Source organism: Octopus sinensis, linkage group LG13 (assembly GCF_006345805.1).
Source record: "Octopus sinensis linkage group LG13, ASM634580v1, whole genome shotgun sequence".
NCBI lineage: Eukaryota > Metazoa > Mollusca > Cephalopoda > Octopoda > Octopodidae > Octopus > Octopus sinensis.
The window spans coordinates 24,292,591-24,310,090 of record NC_043009.1 but is presented as its reverse complement, the minus strand read 5'-3'; positions in this window follow the sequence as shown (position 1 = coordinate 24,310,090).

Below are 17,500 nucleotides of genomic sequence, written 5' to 3'. Positions count from 1 at the left end.
ACGGACACACACATATATATATATATTATATATATATATATATATATATGGTATGTATGTATACATCACACACACATCAATTTATATGTGTTTGTGTGTTACATTAGCGTATGAGCTTATCTTCGTAAAAACATGTATGGTAAGGACGTCCGTCTTTATATAACTTGATATAAATTTATCTTGTTACATGGTTTGCAGGTTTTCTATATTTGTTTCCGTGTTTTGATAACCCGGAAGTCGGACACTGGCAGCCGAATCCCTTTCTAAACACACAAATACATACAAATGCGCCCACAATTACATACCTATAAGCGCAAACACCAATGCGTATACAGTAACTAGAAAATAATATATATCTCCATATATGCATTTACTTTTTATAATTAGGAAAGTATGTATGTACGCATTTATGCATGTATGTATATCTACATATCTATGTAAGTTTGTATATTTGTATGTTTGTATGTATAAATATGTAGAAAGATATACGTACACACATTTACGTAGATATGCTTATTTACAAATGTATATGCATGTTTTTGCGCGTGTGTGTATAGAGACGGCCAAATATATGTGTGTGTGTATGTATGTGTGTGTTTTGCGTTTGTGCATATATATCTATATGTAATAATAACTGTATACACACATACAAACACGCGCGCACACACACTCATATATATATATATGTTTATCGACATATGTACACATAGATTTGTGATATTTATTAATTTACATACATATCATTATATATATGTATATATATGTGTGTGCGTGTGTGTATATATATATATATATTTATATATATATAAAGCTATACACACAAATATACACATTTGCGTGTGTGGGCATGTGTTTGTCTGTCTGCTTCTGTGTCTGTGTCTGTGTTTGTGTGTGTGCTTGTCTATATGTGCTAGTTTGAGCGATTAATTTGCCGCAGGAATTTAACTCATCTACCATCTTCGTATCAATAAAAAAGTTATCTTCATCATTCTCATTATTATTATTATTACTACTATTATTGTTATTGTTATTGTTATTATTATTATTATTATTTTATTATTATTATTATTATTATTATTATTATTATTATTATTATTATTATTATTATTATTATTATCATTATTATTATTATTATCATCGTCATCATCATCATCATCGTCATCATCATTACTATTACTACAGTTACGAATAGTATTATAGTTGTTGCTGCTGTTTTTCTTGTTATCTGAACTTCCATCGTTATATACCAGCCTTTTAATACGAACAGGAATTATGGAATAACAGATCAGCGGTCAGATTTAATCCGCTCGACATGCCCTCTTCCTTCATGGTAAACTCAAAATGTGAAGCTACGCCAAGAAAATGGATAAATACATCACACACACACACGCTCCTCACACACCACACACAAACACACATACACACACAGACGCACACACACACACCACAGATATGGCAGGTTATCTGAAAATGATGCGCCATATTCACATTTATTATCTATTTTTTTTCATTTGCAATCCCTCGTGTCAGTCGATTGCTTGAACTACTTTTTTAAATTATTTTTTTTAATATTTCCGCCATTGCACGTCTCCTCTCCCGATGCATTCTTGTTTCTTTTATGTTTTTTTCTTTCTCTTTTTCGTATTCATTCTCAGTCGATTTCGCCGAACCCACTTCCTCCAATAATTCTAATTCTACTCCTTAGCTTATTTCGTTCATTTTGATCTTTGACTTTCTACTGATCAGATCATTTTCCGTTCTATTTCTGATTCTTTTTCAATGGATAACGTCCAACGACTCATTCATATCCTCTTTGAGTTTCGCTCAGCACAATCCTCTCCAATTTTTGGTTATATCATTATATTTCTCTTTCCGAAATATTCACACAGTTTAATTTTCCTCCTAAATTTGTCCTGTGCTCTGTTTCTTCTAGCCATATAAACTAATTTTCAGCTTAATTCACCTTACTTGCTAACATCCTACGTTGATGTCAAGCTCAACTGCGAAGAGCGCGAGGAGCTAATGTGCGATTCTCTTGAGCCAGCTACAGAAATGTCCTTGAAGTTCAATGAATAGCTAAAAATGGATTACGGAGACATTATTGTGCCTAGTTTTGTGTGGTACAAAGTTTACTTCCCAAACACTTGCTTGCAGGTTCAGTCCCACAGCATAGAACCTTGGATAGGTGTCTTCCATTATAGCCTCGGACCGAAACTTTGTGATTGGATTTGGTAGACGCAAACTGAAAAAATACTTTCATACATATATATGTGGTGTGTGTGTGTGTGTGTGAGTGTGTTGTTTTGTCTATGTTTTCCCTACCACTGTTTGACAACCGGTTCCACAAAAGCGAGCGATAGAATAAGTAGCAGCCTCTAAAATATGTAAAAAGTGGGATCGATTCATTCGACTATAAATTCAGTTCATTGCGAAGACATGGCCGCACTTTACTGACTGAAATCAATACAAGAATGTATATATGTAGATATATATATATATATGTGTGTGTGTGTGTGTGTGTGTGTGTGTAATATATGTATATATGTATATATATATAGATAGATAGATACATACATACACACATACATTCATACATACATACATACATAGATTGATTGATTGATTGATTGATTGATTGATTGATTGATTGATAGACAGACAGACATATTACACATAATGTTATTTCCTGCTTTACAAGGGCTGCACGCTATTTATCATTATTTGGGACGGTGATAGGAAATGTTGCCGTAAACATTTCTGCCACTAAGAAATTTCGTTTTAAATGCCATAAACACTTTTGCTGTAAGCATTTAGGCCGTTCAGAAATTTCGTTATGAATTTGAAAAGAGACTTGTTCATTTAATGCTTTTAGAAAAAAAATTGTCATTACTTTTTTAGTTTAAAAGATGCTGACGCAATTCTCCGGCTAATTTTTCAATACTGTGAAATTTATGATGACGAAATATCCGGGACGGCAGGATCGACGTTGACATTTATCCTGAATATCTAACAACAAAATTGGGACATAGTGACGGACATCATGTCTATCCTCTTAATGGGAGGATAGAACACCCAGAATGTGATGCAGGGAGTAAATTTCCAAAGAGCAGTGCGGCCGGTTTGTGTCCAAACAGCAGAGCGGCTGGTTACAGACCGAACAATACTATTCCCTGTCATTTATATTCTTTATGCTCTAAATAAAGAAATTCTCAACACATTTCCAAGAGATAAAAATTACAAAGATACTTTGGGCAATTATGCATGGAGTCCGAAACAGCTAAACAGCTGTAACGCCGCTTAACTGCCATCTAGCACACTTTCATCTTCATCGTGTATTATAATTCTATTACGAACTATACACTTATATACATATACATATATATATATATATATATATATATATAGAGAGAGAGAGAGAGAGAGAGAGAGACAGATAGATAGATAGATTAATATTTATATATATATGTATAAATATGTATGTATGTATGTATAAATATATATGTATGTGTGCGTCAGTTTGTATGTATATATATATGCACACATATATATATACATATATATATTATACTTATATATACATACATATGTGCATGCATATGTATGTATGTATAAATGTATGTATATAAGTATATACATATATATATATATATATATATATATATAATATATATATATATATATATATATGTATGTATGTATGTATAAAGTTAATGGCCCTGCAATGGAGTGTGAATTTGAATAATCCATTAATATGGGTGTAGGATTAAAGGAAGCATTGTTAAAAAAGGTGTACATTATGGAAAACATATCACCAGTATTGTGTACACGTAAAATATCACATGCTTGTGTTTTAACATATATATTTATTATATTCATTTTATCAATATCTTTGCCAACTGTTGAACAATTGTGATACATCCGTGTGTAAACACAGTTTATATATATATATATATATATATATATATATATATATATATATATATATAATATATATATATATATATACATATATATATATACATAAATGCATATACATGCATATGGGTGTGTTTTAATTGTGATATATATATATATATATCACAATGGCGGTACCCCAGCATGACCACAGCTCATGAGCTGAAACTAGAATCAATCAATCATCATATATATATATATATATATATATATATATAATATATATATATATATTATACACACACACACATATATATATGTATATACATATATATATAGAGAGAGAGAGATAGGTACATACATACATACATTCATCCATACATGCATATACATACATACATAGATCGTTACATAGATAGAGAGAGAGAGAGACAGAGATAGATGTATATATATATATGCAGTTATTGATGTGTGTGTATCTGTGTGTGTGTTTGTGTGTGTGTGTGTGTGTTTCTGTGTGTGTGTGCGTGTGTGTGTGTGCGTGTGTGTGTGTGCGTATTGGAGGTGTATGTATTGGAGGTGTACGTATGCAGAACGAAAGTAAAAGCACACCAGCAGTATTGATATGATGTCACTCCATCCTGATGATATCGGCCAAATCACGATGGTGTTCTAGCACGAAAGCAGCAGTACGGCTGAAACGAAGGTACGGAAGTATTGATATCGTTTGCCAAAGCGTTATATTATGGCGGCCTCAACACACCAACACTGATTGTCAAACTGTAGGGGAGGGAGGATAAACACATACACATAGACACACACACATATTTTTACATACAAACATTCATTCATACATACATACATACATACATACATACATACATACATGCATGCATGCATGCATGCATACATACATACATACATACATACATACATACATACATACATACATACATACATACATGCATGCATGCATGCATGCATGACTGACAATGGGATTGCACCTAGAAAGTTACCTTCCCCGGCACAAGTCCGGGCAATAGTCACCCATGTATACCGGCCTCTCCTCTCCATGCCACCTGTGTTATCCAAGGGAAAAGCAACCTGTGACGTCGCATCTCATTTCTACAGCTGAGTGAACTGGAGCAACGTGAAATAAAGTGTCTTGCTCAAGAACACAACACGCAGCCCGGTCCGGGATTCGAACTCACAACCTAACGATCGTAAGCTCGACGCTCTAACCACTGAGCCATGCGACTTCAATATATTATTATTATTATTATTATTAATAGTTAGAGAGTATAATAATTCCAAGCCAACAGGGAAACAATTCAACTTAGCACACTAAATCAAAAATTTACAATATATATTATATATATATATATATATATATAGATTAAGCGAGGCGGTTACAATAGAATGTATTGACATTAGCGAAAAAGATGTCCTACTAGCCATAGATGAAGTGGACACAAATTCAGCTGCTGGTCCAGATGGTTTCCCAGCCAACCTCCTCAAAGCGTGTAAGCATGCCCAGGCAAAACCCCTCAATATTCTCTTCCAGAGCTTTCTTGCGAATGGCAACTGCCAAGCAAGCTGAAGGAGGGAATAATATGCCCAATACATAAAGGGGGAAGTAGAGCAGATGCCAAAAACTATAGGCCTATCTCTCTGACTTCACACATCAGCAAAGTCATGGAACGGATAGTCAGAAAGAAACTAATCGCATTCCTTGAGGAAAATAACTTGCTGAGTGATACCCAGCATGGTTTTCGACCAGGTAGGAGCTGCTTGACCCAGCTCTTACAACATTATGACTGGGTGTTGAGGCAGTTACTCAACAAATCAAATGTGGACGTAATCTACCTTGATTTTGCAAAAGCTTTTGACAAGGTGGATCATGGTATGATATGCCACAAACTGCGTGACCTCGGCATAGCTGGAAAACTTGAAGTGTGGTTACATGACTTCCTGAAAGATAGGAGTCAGGCAGTAGTGGTTAATGGAGCCACCTCTATGAACACACAAATAGTGAGCGGTGTTCCACAGGTCACTGTCTTGGGACCACTGATTTTTATAGTGGCCCTCTGAGATATGCCCTCAAATGCCCGGATAGCCACTCTGGCCAGCTACGCAAACGATACGAATGTCTCGCAGAAAATACAGGACCCCAGCGATGTTGCACACCTGCAGCAGGATTTGGACTCAATCTACAGATGGGCTGAGGATAATAATATGCAGTTTAATGCTGAAAAATTCCAGGTCCTGCGCTACCAGCATCCAAAACTGAATATTAAACTTACAGGATACACCGGTCCACAGGGAATTTCAATCCCAGAGCCTAAGTCTGTGAAGGACCTGGGTATCGACATGAGTGATGATACCTCTTTCCAAGTGCACATTGTCAGGATGGCGACAAAGTGCAGACGACTGGCTGGGTGGGTCCTAAGAACATTCAGAACCAGAGATAAGGAAACCATGATGGTCCTCTGGCGGACATTCGTCCTCAGCCGCCTAGATTACTGCTCACAGCTATGGTCACCCAGCAGTGTAAAATTAACAGCGGACCTTGAGGCAATCCAGAGAATATTCACAAAGAAGATCGTCTCTTTGCAACAGCTCAGCTACTGGGAAAGGTTGAAACAGCTAACACTCTACTCCCTGGAGAGAAGACGGGAGTGGTATGCAGTAATATATGTCTGGAAGATCCTGGAAGAAATTGTGCCAAATTTTGGCATTGTAAGCTACACTAATGCTAGAACGGGACGACACTGTATAGTGCCAAAGATCCCAGCAATGTCATCACGCTTCAGGACCAGCTTCAGCAACAGCCTGGGTTTCAAGGGCCCACAGCTTTTTAATATTCTCCCAAAGAGTCTGAGGAACTTGCACAAAGTAGATGTAGCGGTTTTTAAATCAAAGCTGGACATCTTCCTGTCGAGAGTCCCAGATGAACCTACCTCACGGCAAGAGGTGCAAATGAGAGTAGCTATATCAAACACCATTCTTCACCAATTGCCACATATTAGACGAGGTTCTTCGCAATAACAGTGTAGCACAAAACGGCAGTGCATCAGCATGGCCGCAGCTCTGAGCTGAGACCAGAAAAAAAAACTAAATAGCGGTTTGACTATATATATATGTGTGTGTGTGTAATATATATATATATATATATATATATATATATATATATTAAATATATATATATATATATATATATAATAAATATATAAAATTTAGAGTCACACCGCTATTTAGTTATTCAATCTATACTGAACGATATTATCTATAATAACCCCATAGAAATTAATTAAATATATTATAATTATATATATACATACATACACACATTTCGACGGGCTTTGTTTAGATTCTGCCTTCTAAATCCATTCACAAGATTTGGAGGGTCCGAGGCTCTAGCGCAAGATGCTTGCCCAAGGTACCCCGCAGTGGGACTGATCTTAGAAACATGTGGTTGAGAGACAAATTTCTTACCACACAGCCACGCCTGCGCCTATCACCAACCAGCAATTTGAAAACCACTCGATAACAAAAATAGTTCCTTCTTATGGTTGGCACATCGACAACTAACACCAAAAACGCCACTTAAAATGCAACATGAAACGAGTCGCTCTACTGGCTCAAATATCCCTTAATTCTAATTGTAATCCTAAAAAAGTAATAAAAAATCTTTATAAAAACACGTGAAGCATTGAATAACAGCATCATGGGAAAATGACAAGATGCTTACATTTGGGCTGCCTTTGATCATAGATCTCCACAATCAGACATAACCTTAGGCTAAACAACATCAAATACATGAAAGTAAATCTCCACAGACACATATCTATACACAAAAATCCTAAGGGTCACCCCATCATTAAATTTAAATCGTTGCTAAATCTAACCTCCATGAATTTTTTTATTTTATGCATAGGAAACAAGTATCAAATATTTATGTTATGAGACAGACATACTTTAAGCAATATATAATTATAGTCTCCGCTATATTTACATAAACTTTAAAGTAATGTTTAGATTTTTGAATAGTTTTATTCATATTCTTTTTAATATTTAAAATATTAATTTACGTGTTTAGCATGTTTTTTTATATAAATTCTTTGTAACTTTTGAAAAAATATTACTGCAAACCAGTATTTCTTTTTCATGGGATAAGATTTTATATATATATATATATATATATATATATATATATGTGTGTGTGTGTGTGTGTGTGTGTGTGCATGTGTTGTGTGCGTGCGTGTATGTGTGTGTATATGTATTATGTTTGTATAATTTAAGTATGTATATACTTATATATATATGTGTATATATATATATATGCAAGTATATTCATATTATATATACATATATATATATATATATATATATATATATATATATATATATATATATATGAATATACTTGCATAAATATATATGTGTGTGTGTGTGTGTGTGTAAACATACATATGTGTGTGGTATATATAAAAGACAGATAGATGTATTTTATATGAATATATATAATGTATGAACATGTTTTGTATATGTATGCACACTGATTTATCTCTCTCTCTCTCTCTCTCTCTCTATATATATATATATATATATATATATATGTATATATACATATATATATATATATGTATATATATTATATATATATATATATATTATATGTATATATATTATGTATATATATATATATATATATATTATATATATATATATATATATAGATATATATATATTATATATATATAATATATATATATATACTTATGATAAATATTTGTTACATATTTGTAAATTATTATTACCGTCACACGATTTTGAGCATGTGGCAATCTGTGTAAAAATATCTGTACATATACCTATATGCTGATGTATGTCTTGTAAAGTTACAGTATCTATTCTTCGCACCAATTTCTCTAGGTTCTCAGTAGCTCCTGCTTTTTTTTTCCTTCATAATTTATTTATGTATGATGGATCAATTTTGTGACCTTCTACGTTGTCCTGTTTCTCAAATCACATGAATTACCTCACAATTTCGTCTCTAATCTCATCCTATCATCCTCAGAAAAGAAAGATAGTTATACAGAGAGTAATATACCTTGTCCAAAGGGAAAACAAAATTTTTTTGAGGTGCCATAGGTACAGAACAATTCCTTACTGATTAGTTTCTCACCTACAGCTAATCAAACCTATGGAATGCTATTTAATCTAGTTCATTCCAGCGAGATTTGACGCTATTGAGAAATAGGAATGAAACTAAATGTTAACATAGTGAAGCGCTTCTCACCAAAGAATGTGCCTTCCGGTTCGTTTTCTGAACATTATAAGGAATGAAAATAAGACATTGCCAGCAAGAATTCCAAGACATATTATGCAGGATTCAGGGTTAACGAAATGACTTTTGTTTTTAGTAACTCACTCGTTTATTGAAGCTTTCGTTTTCAAGTTAATTTATCACTAATTCGTCACTAATTTCTCTGAAAGTGCCTGACCAAATGGTTAAGCTGTTGGCCTCATGAACATACGTTTGAGATTTTTATTCCTGAACCAGGCATGGCAATTATTGGAACCTTCGTTTATCCGGTACTTAACCACTATGTTCTGTGAGAGTGCTTGGCCTAATAAATAGAGTATTGGTCTCATTAACATATGTGTTGTGGCTTCAATTTCAGGCCCAGGCATAAGGATGTGTCCTTGAGCAAGATACTTACTCTTACGTTATTACAGTCTACTCAGCTAAATTTGAGTAACAGTCAAGTGTCAGTGCAGTTCTCTCACTTCTTGCAACTGTCACATCCGTGATGTTCTGCTTGAGTTAGAGAGTCGTGAGGGTATCAATTTTTGTTCGTGACTACACATGCACCTAAAGCAATTAGTGAAAGCATGGTACAATGTGCCAGTTCCTAATCGCTTGCGGCTACGTTGTAGTACTACTGTACAAGACAAATAGCCTAATCCAGATAATACCATCTTAATTAAGGAAATCTCATAAGCTGAGAGAAACATTAGCCCGCCGGGCGAAATGCTCAGTGGTATTTCGTCTGTCTTTACGTTCTGAGTTCAAATTCCGCTGAGGTCGACTTTGCCTTTCATCCTTTCGGGGTCGATAAATTAAGTACCAGTTACGCACTGGGGTTGATATAATCGACTTAATCCGTTTGTCTGTCCTTGTTTGTCCTCTCTGTATTTAGCCCCTTGTGGGTAGTAAAGAAATAGGTCTTTGCGTCTGTCTTTACATTCTGAGTTCAAATTCCGCTGAGGTCAACTTTACTTTACTTTTCATCCTTTCCAGGTCGATAACTTGGCTACCAGTAGCGTACTGGTGTCGATCTAATCGACTGCCCCCCCCCCAAATATTTCGGGCCTGTATCTAGAGTAGAAAAGAAAAGAATGAAGAAAAGCTCAAGTAGATAACCTAGTCCTAAATACACTATCTGTGAAAGCTTGTGGCATATAGTCTAGGATATTCGACTCACAGTCGTGAGTTCGATTCCTGGCAGTGCTTTTTGTCCTTGAGCAAGACACTTTATTTCTAGTTGCTTCAGTCTATCTAGCTGGTGAAAACGTGTTCTACCTGTATTTCAAAGTGCCATCCTTGACACATTCTATGTCACGTGGAATCTCCTTGAAAACTACGTTAAGGGTACACGTGTTTTTGTAGTGCTCAGCCACTTGCACTTTAATTTCACAAGCAGGCTGTTCCGTGGACCGGATCAACCGGAACCCTCATTGTCATAACAGATACACTTCCAGTTTTAAATCCAGAATCGTATTAAATACGGGATAAGCACAAATAGATACCATTTGATGGTGGTAGATATTCTAGATTAAGACCCTTCTGTATATAATAGATAAGCTACCAACAGCAACTATGAAATATTAAAATTTTGATTCTTTATTGGATTATAAAGAATACAAAGGCCACAAACAGTTTAGCCATTTCTTTGTCTCTCTTCAATGTCTTAATCATGGAAGGGGAAGAGACAGTGCCCATGGATTTTGCGTGCCCCTTTTGCATTAGTGAATATTGACCCTGAACGTCAAAAGATCAATTCGCACAGCATAATCATGGAGAAGGGAATAGAACTAGCAGGTTTTATAGCAATGCTTACTAAAGAAGGAACTCTGCTAACGGTCACTGATGATCAGGGTGGGGAGTTATATATACCACCCACAAAGGGGGAAAGAAAATTAACTAAAGAGAAAAAATGGAGGAACAATGGTGGGAACGAAACGAAATACACACTGCTACAGGACGGGGGTTAAGATCTAGGAAGAGAAAAAAATGAAGAGACTGATGGTGACAAGGAGTGAACTCTGCCAAAGGCACCCAAGTACCAGATGGTTTCGTAAAACTGGGTGCCGTACTAGTCCTCTACCACCCACGGAGGTAGGGAAGATGGCTGCAAAAAACTTCACGAGAGAAACACAGAAGGGCGTGAAATATTAACGAACGTTGGTAGGGGATGGTGTGCGGAATATGAAAAAGAGGGAGATACACGTTTCTACAGAGAAGCAAAGAGAGAGGGAGTAGTAAGCCTGACGGATGACAGAGGGTGGTGTAGAATGAGATGGAAAGTTTAGTAAATGTTTAGTGTTGTAAATGGGGATTAAAGGTAAACCTTTATATCGCGTGCTTTATATTGGAGGTTTAACACATCATTTAACCCTGAGCCCTCCCTTTTCCTGTCTTCTTTCCTATTTTCTTATTCTATCTCCCTGTATTTCTCTCTCTCTCACACACTCTCTGTCACACACCCTCTCCCTCCTTCACTCCATTCTCTTTCCTTCTCTATCTGTACATCAGTGTGTCTTCTATTGCTTATAAGCATTCGTTGGTCAATTACAAACCAAGTTAGTCTTCAAATCGTCTCTGTGTCTTATTAATTGGGTGTCGGATGATGATATTCAGACACCAATAGCAGAAGAGAAGAAGAAGAAGAAGAAGAAGAAGAAGAAGAAGAAGAAGAAGAAGAAGAAGAAGAAGAAGAAGAAGAAGAAGAAGAAGAAGAAGAAGAAGAAGAAGAAGAAGAAGAAGAAGAAGAAGAAGAAGAAGAAGAAGAAGAAGAAGAAGAAGAAGAAGAAGAAGAAGAAGAAGAAGAAATGCAACATTTTGTTTTTAAAGAAAAAGAAAACTAACGTAAATGAGAGCCGTTTCCTATAAGAGGGGATTTGTGTAGTGATAATAATAATAATAATAATATAATAATAATAATAATAATAATAATAATAATAATAATAATAATAATAAACAAATGCGGAAATTCTGAATTGGTTTACAAGACAGTATCTTAGGTCATATACGAATGTGAAGAGATGGAGGGGCGGCTAACATTTCAAAAACAACCACAACTACAACAAAAGCAGAAAATCAACAACTAAAAAGGAAAGGAACGAACAACAATAGCAACATGAACAGCAACAACAACAAAAACAGGTTTCGGGCCGCGTTTCTATTCACTTCGAAAACTGAAATGTTCTACAAGCCAAACTAATCTCCGGTACATGACGGTACCATTTCTGATCGGTTCTGTCCTTGCTAGGTAACGAAGTATTTTATTTATTTACTATTTTTTTTCCATTTTTATTTTCTATTCTTCTTATTGTTATTATTGTTGGTGTTTTATTTATTTTCTATTCCCTTCGTTTTTTGTTGTTTTTTTGTTGTTTTTTTTCTTCCTTTTGGTTAATCCATGTCAATATGCTTTCAACACTTCCAACACCTCTTGATCTTATCGCTTTATTTCATTAAGCTTACCTTCTTTGAATATAATTCAATGCCTTGCTTTTGAGATTTTATCTTTGCAAAGGGAAACATTCGCCACCCACCAAACTTCATTCCACAATTAATTTCCGGTGTTTGTGCTATTTTCTACATCTATATAGAAGAATAGTGCTTTACAATCTTTTATTTTCATTTCTCTTTCTCTCTCAAACACTTTCTCACTCTTTCCTACTCTCTCTCTCTCTCTCTCTCTCTCTCTCTCTCTCTCTCCCACACACACTCAAAACTCTGCATGCACATTTTCATATGTACTCATAAACACACATAAATGCGCTTACTTAGAAACATGCATGTAAATGTGTATGTGTGTATGCACAATTGCGTATGTGCTTATGTGCATCCAAGCGCCTGTATGTATGCGTGCGTACGAATGCGTTTGGTGTATTCTTATTTATTATTTACTCATGCATATCTGTGAGTGCATATGTAACTGCTTGTATATATTCATACATGGTTAGTGGTATACGTATATACATATATAGACCTAAATATACGCATATGTATGTATATGTATATATATATGTACATAAATGATTATATATATATATACAATGATAAATCTCAGAGCGAGTTATATATATACAGATATATATATATATTATATATATATATATTATATATATATATAAAGGTACTGAGGTGTATATTCATACATACATATACGTGAAACACAAACGCACGTGTTTACATACATACTTACATACATACATATGCATATAGTAAAATACATTCGCACGTAAATATAGGTACATAAATATAGAAAAATAAGTAGTATAGGTAAAGATATGTATACGTGTGTATATATATCTATCTATATATACATATACGTATATATATAGAAATATATATATACATACAGAGAGAGAGAGATGTATATATATATGTGTATATATATATACATATATATATATACATATATATACATGCTAAGTTATACATGTTTGCATACACGCACATGTCTACACCTACAGACATATATATATATATATATATATTATATATATATATATATATATATATATATGTACGTATCTATGTACAGAGAGAGAGAGAAATATTATACGCAAAGATACGAGTGTATTTGCTGTGTGCGTGGGTATATGTTTGATCGTTCTTACATTATCTAAGGTTAGGTCAGTGTGTATCACCGTTCACGTACGTGCAGTCGATGTTTAGGTATGTTTATGCGTATTGTGTGTGTGAAATACGTGAATGCATAGAACGGAGGCGTTGGGTGGGTGCTTTGCAATGCAAAACGGAACTGGACAGTACAACCTCTGTAAGACTGTTCCCGAGCTTCACAATGTACTAGCGCCCAACATAATCACTATAAAAGCCATCATCAACGTTCGATCAATATCGCCCTGTCACTCCTCAAAACCCACCAGTCGCTAATGACTATTACTACGTCGAACAACGGTACTGCCACCTCTGTCACTACAGCCACCACCATCAACAACAACAGTAACTACTACTACTACTACTACTACTACTACTACTACTACTACTACTACTACTACTACTACTACCACCTCCACCACTACCACTAGCAATACTAATATCAATAGTAGCATTTCCAACAACAACAACAACAAAACTATCTCTTCAACGATTTTTCATCAAAACACAGAATGATAGTATGTATAAAATCAACTAGGTCAGAAACGATTGCAGCAATGTAGATGGCAATGATGATGATGATGAGGAGGAGGAGGAGGGAGAGTGGGAGATGCGTGTTGACATTTCACGAGGAAAATGATGATGATGATGATGATGATGATGATGATGATGACGACGACGACGACGATGACGATGATGATGATGATGATGATGATGAGGATGATATACGAATAGGCCGGTGTTGATGACGATAATGGTCATGAGGACGACGAACGAACGAACGAGGAAAACAATAATGGCAATACCAATGACGGTAACAGCAATGATGGCGATGGTCATCATAACGACAATGGTGATGATGATGTGATGATTTTTATGCGTGACCAGCTCTAGCTGTTACAATCGCCACCGACACCCCTGCCGCTTCGAAAACCGCTCCAACCGCTCCAACCTCCTCCAGCATTATACATTATTAAAACTACAGGTAGCAACACTAGCACGCCAACATAACCCCACTCCACACAGCACACACTAACACTCCATACTTTTGCCAGTACTGCTCTTTTATCAATACCTTACACGCGTGACCCCCAATCTTAAGAAATCTTTAACCATATTACACTTTACCATTTTATTCCAGAATGAATTGGTTCTGTTCTATTGAGTTATAGCATGAAATACAACTACGTCATTATCGCTAATATTGTTGTTGTAGCTGTTGATGTTGTTGCTATTGTTGTGGCTTTTGTTATTTTTTAGTCTATAATGAACTCAGAGTGAGATGATCAAATAATCAAAGACATTGCATTTGGGGCCATTCTTCATATCACACAGTATATTTCGTAGAAAGCGCATCCCATATTGTATAAGGCAGGTGTCCCCACCTACCGGTTTGCAGACCAGTGCCGGACCGGGATTCATTTGGGACCAAGACACACAGGAAAAATATAGATTTTGAAATTTTATTTCTATTTTATTGACTGTAGTACTCTGGACGTGTTTTATATTCTATATATATATATGTGTGTGTGTGTGTGTGTGTGTGTGTGTGTGTGTGTGTGTAATAAGTAAATAAAAAAAGCGGCGAGCTGGCAGAAACGTTAGCACGCTGGGCGAAATGCTTAGCGGTATTTCGCCTGCCGTTACGTTCTGAGTTCAAATTCCACCGAGGCCGACTTTGCTTTTCATCCATTTGGTGTCGATTAAATAAGTACCAGTTACTGGCGTCGATATAATCGACTTAATCCGTTTGTCTGTCATTGTTTGTTCTCTCTGTGGGTAGTAAATAAATAAGTATTTCGTCCGTCTTTACGTTCTGCGTTCAATTTTCGTCGAATTCAGTTTTGCCATTCATCGCTTCGGGGTTGATAAAATTAATTATCTGTTGTCCATTGGGGGTCGATGTAACCAACTTACATTCCACACTGTGCCGTCTTTAAAAAGGGCTCATTGAAAACTGTATTTCTAGTTTGTGTTTGTATTTGGTTTACAAGTGACTTGTTGTGAATTCGTGTCTTGAAGCAAAATTTGTTTTGTCTTATGAGAGACAGTTTTGCTGATACTCCATCGGTTACGACGACGAGGGTGCCAGTTGATCCGATCAAAGGAAAGGCCTGCTCTTGAAATTAACATGCAAATGGCTGACCACTCTTAAGACTCGTGTACCCTTAACGTAGTTCCCAGGGAGAATCAGCGTGACAGCGTGTCAATACAGATACTAGTCATTTTTGCCAGCTGAGTAGACTGGAGCAACGTGAAATAAAGAGTCTTGCTCAAGGACATAGCGCGTTGCCGGGGAGTGAATTCACGACCATACGATCGTGAGCCGAATAATCTAACCACTGAACCACCTTCGCTGACAGTCATTACGTCAATAATTATACCACATGCACAGGTTTAATTCTACTTCGTTATTGTTAGTTAGTCGGTTAAATATTTAGTCAACTAACTAATTAATCATTTACTTAATGTATCTTGTTAAACAATCAGTCGGTTGTCTATTGGTCAATGTCTTTCGTCGTTGTCGCGACCTTTTCATTTACTTAGTTACTTCCCTCTTTTTCCAAGGTCTACTATCTCAAGATCTTCTTTCTCATGGTCAACTCTCTCAAGGTCGGCTTTCTCAAGGTCTGCTCTCTCAAGGTCTGTCTCTCAAGGTCTGCTCTCTCAAGGTCTGGCCCCTCAAGGTCTGCGCTCTCAAGGTCTACTCCCTCAAGGTCTGCTCCCTCAAGGTCTGCTCTCTCAAAGTCTGCTCTCTCAAGGTCTGACCTCTCAAGGTCTGCTCTTTCAAGATATGCTCTGCTCAAGGGTTTTCTCTCTCATGGTCTACTCTCTCAAAGTATGCTCTCTCAAGGTCTGACCCCTCAAGTTTTACTCTCTCAAAGTCTGCTCTCTCAAGATCTGCTCTCTCAAGGTCTAACCCCTCAAGGTCTATATTCCCTTTTCCCATTTTTATTGATTCACGTATCGAATTGGTTCACAACACTGATTACAATGCAGAGCATTTCCTTTATATCGATATCTACAATATCCTGATTATTTTGTCCTATTTTCTTTGTTGTTTGCGTAAGATAGTCCCTAAACACATAAGTTCGTTATTTCCGATGACTTTTTTTAGTTTCTATTCCCTCCAAATGACCGTAGATCGTGTCTTCGCATGTAAAACCGGACCATTTTTTTAAAAATGAAGGTTCGCTGATTATTAACTGGTCTACAACACATGTAAAATCTCCTAAATTAGAAGATTCTAGAAGTTTACCAACACAGGCATAAGAAACATCCAACGTCTGATGAAAAGAAAGGCTATTGGAGGCAAAAATGCAAAAACATGAATGACCTATTAAGGATCGACAAGCAGACCTGGTGGATCTGCAACATAATATTATCAAATTTATGAATCGTGTATATCGATGAAAGAAAACAATATGATCGTGTGCAATAGTCTAACAAACAATTCAACATCGTGACACCCTACACACCGAGCTCTGCACCTTTTCTATAATACAGAAAAAGGTGCATAGCTTAGTGGTTAGGATATCGTGTTCATTGTCCTAAGATAGCAGGTTCCATTCATAGATGGGATTTCGCGTTGTTTCCTTCAACAAGGTATTTCATTTCCCGAGGCCTCACATTCAGCACAACTGAAAATGTGTCCTAGCTGTTCGTGGGCGTAGCTGGGGTTAATTC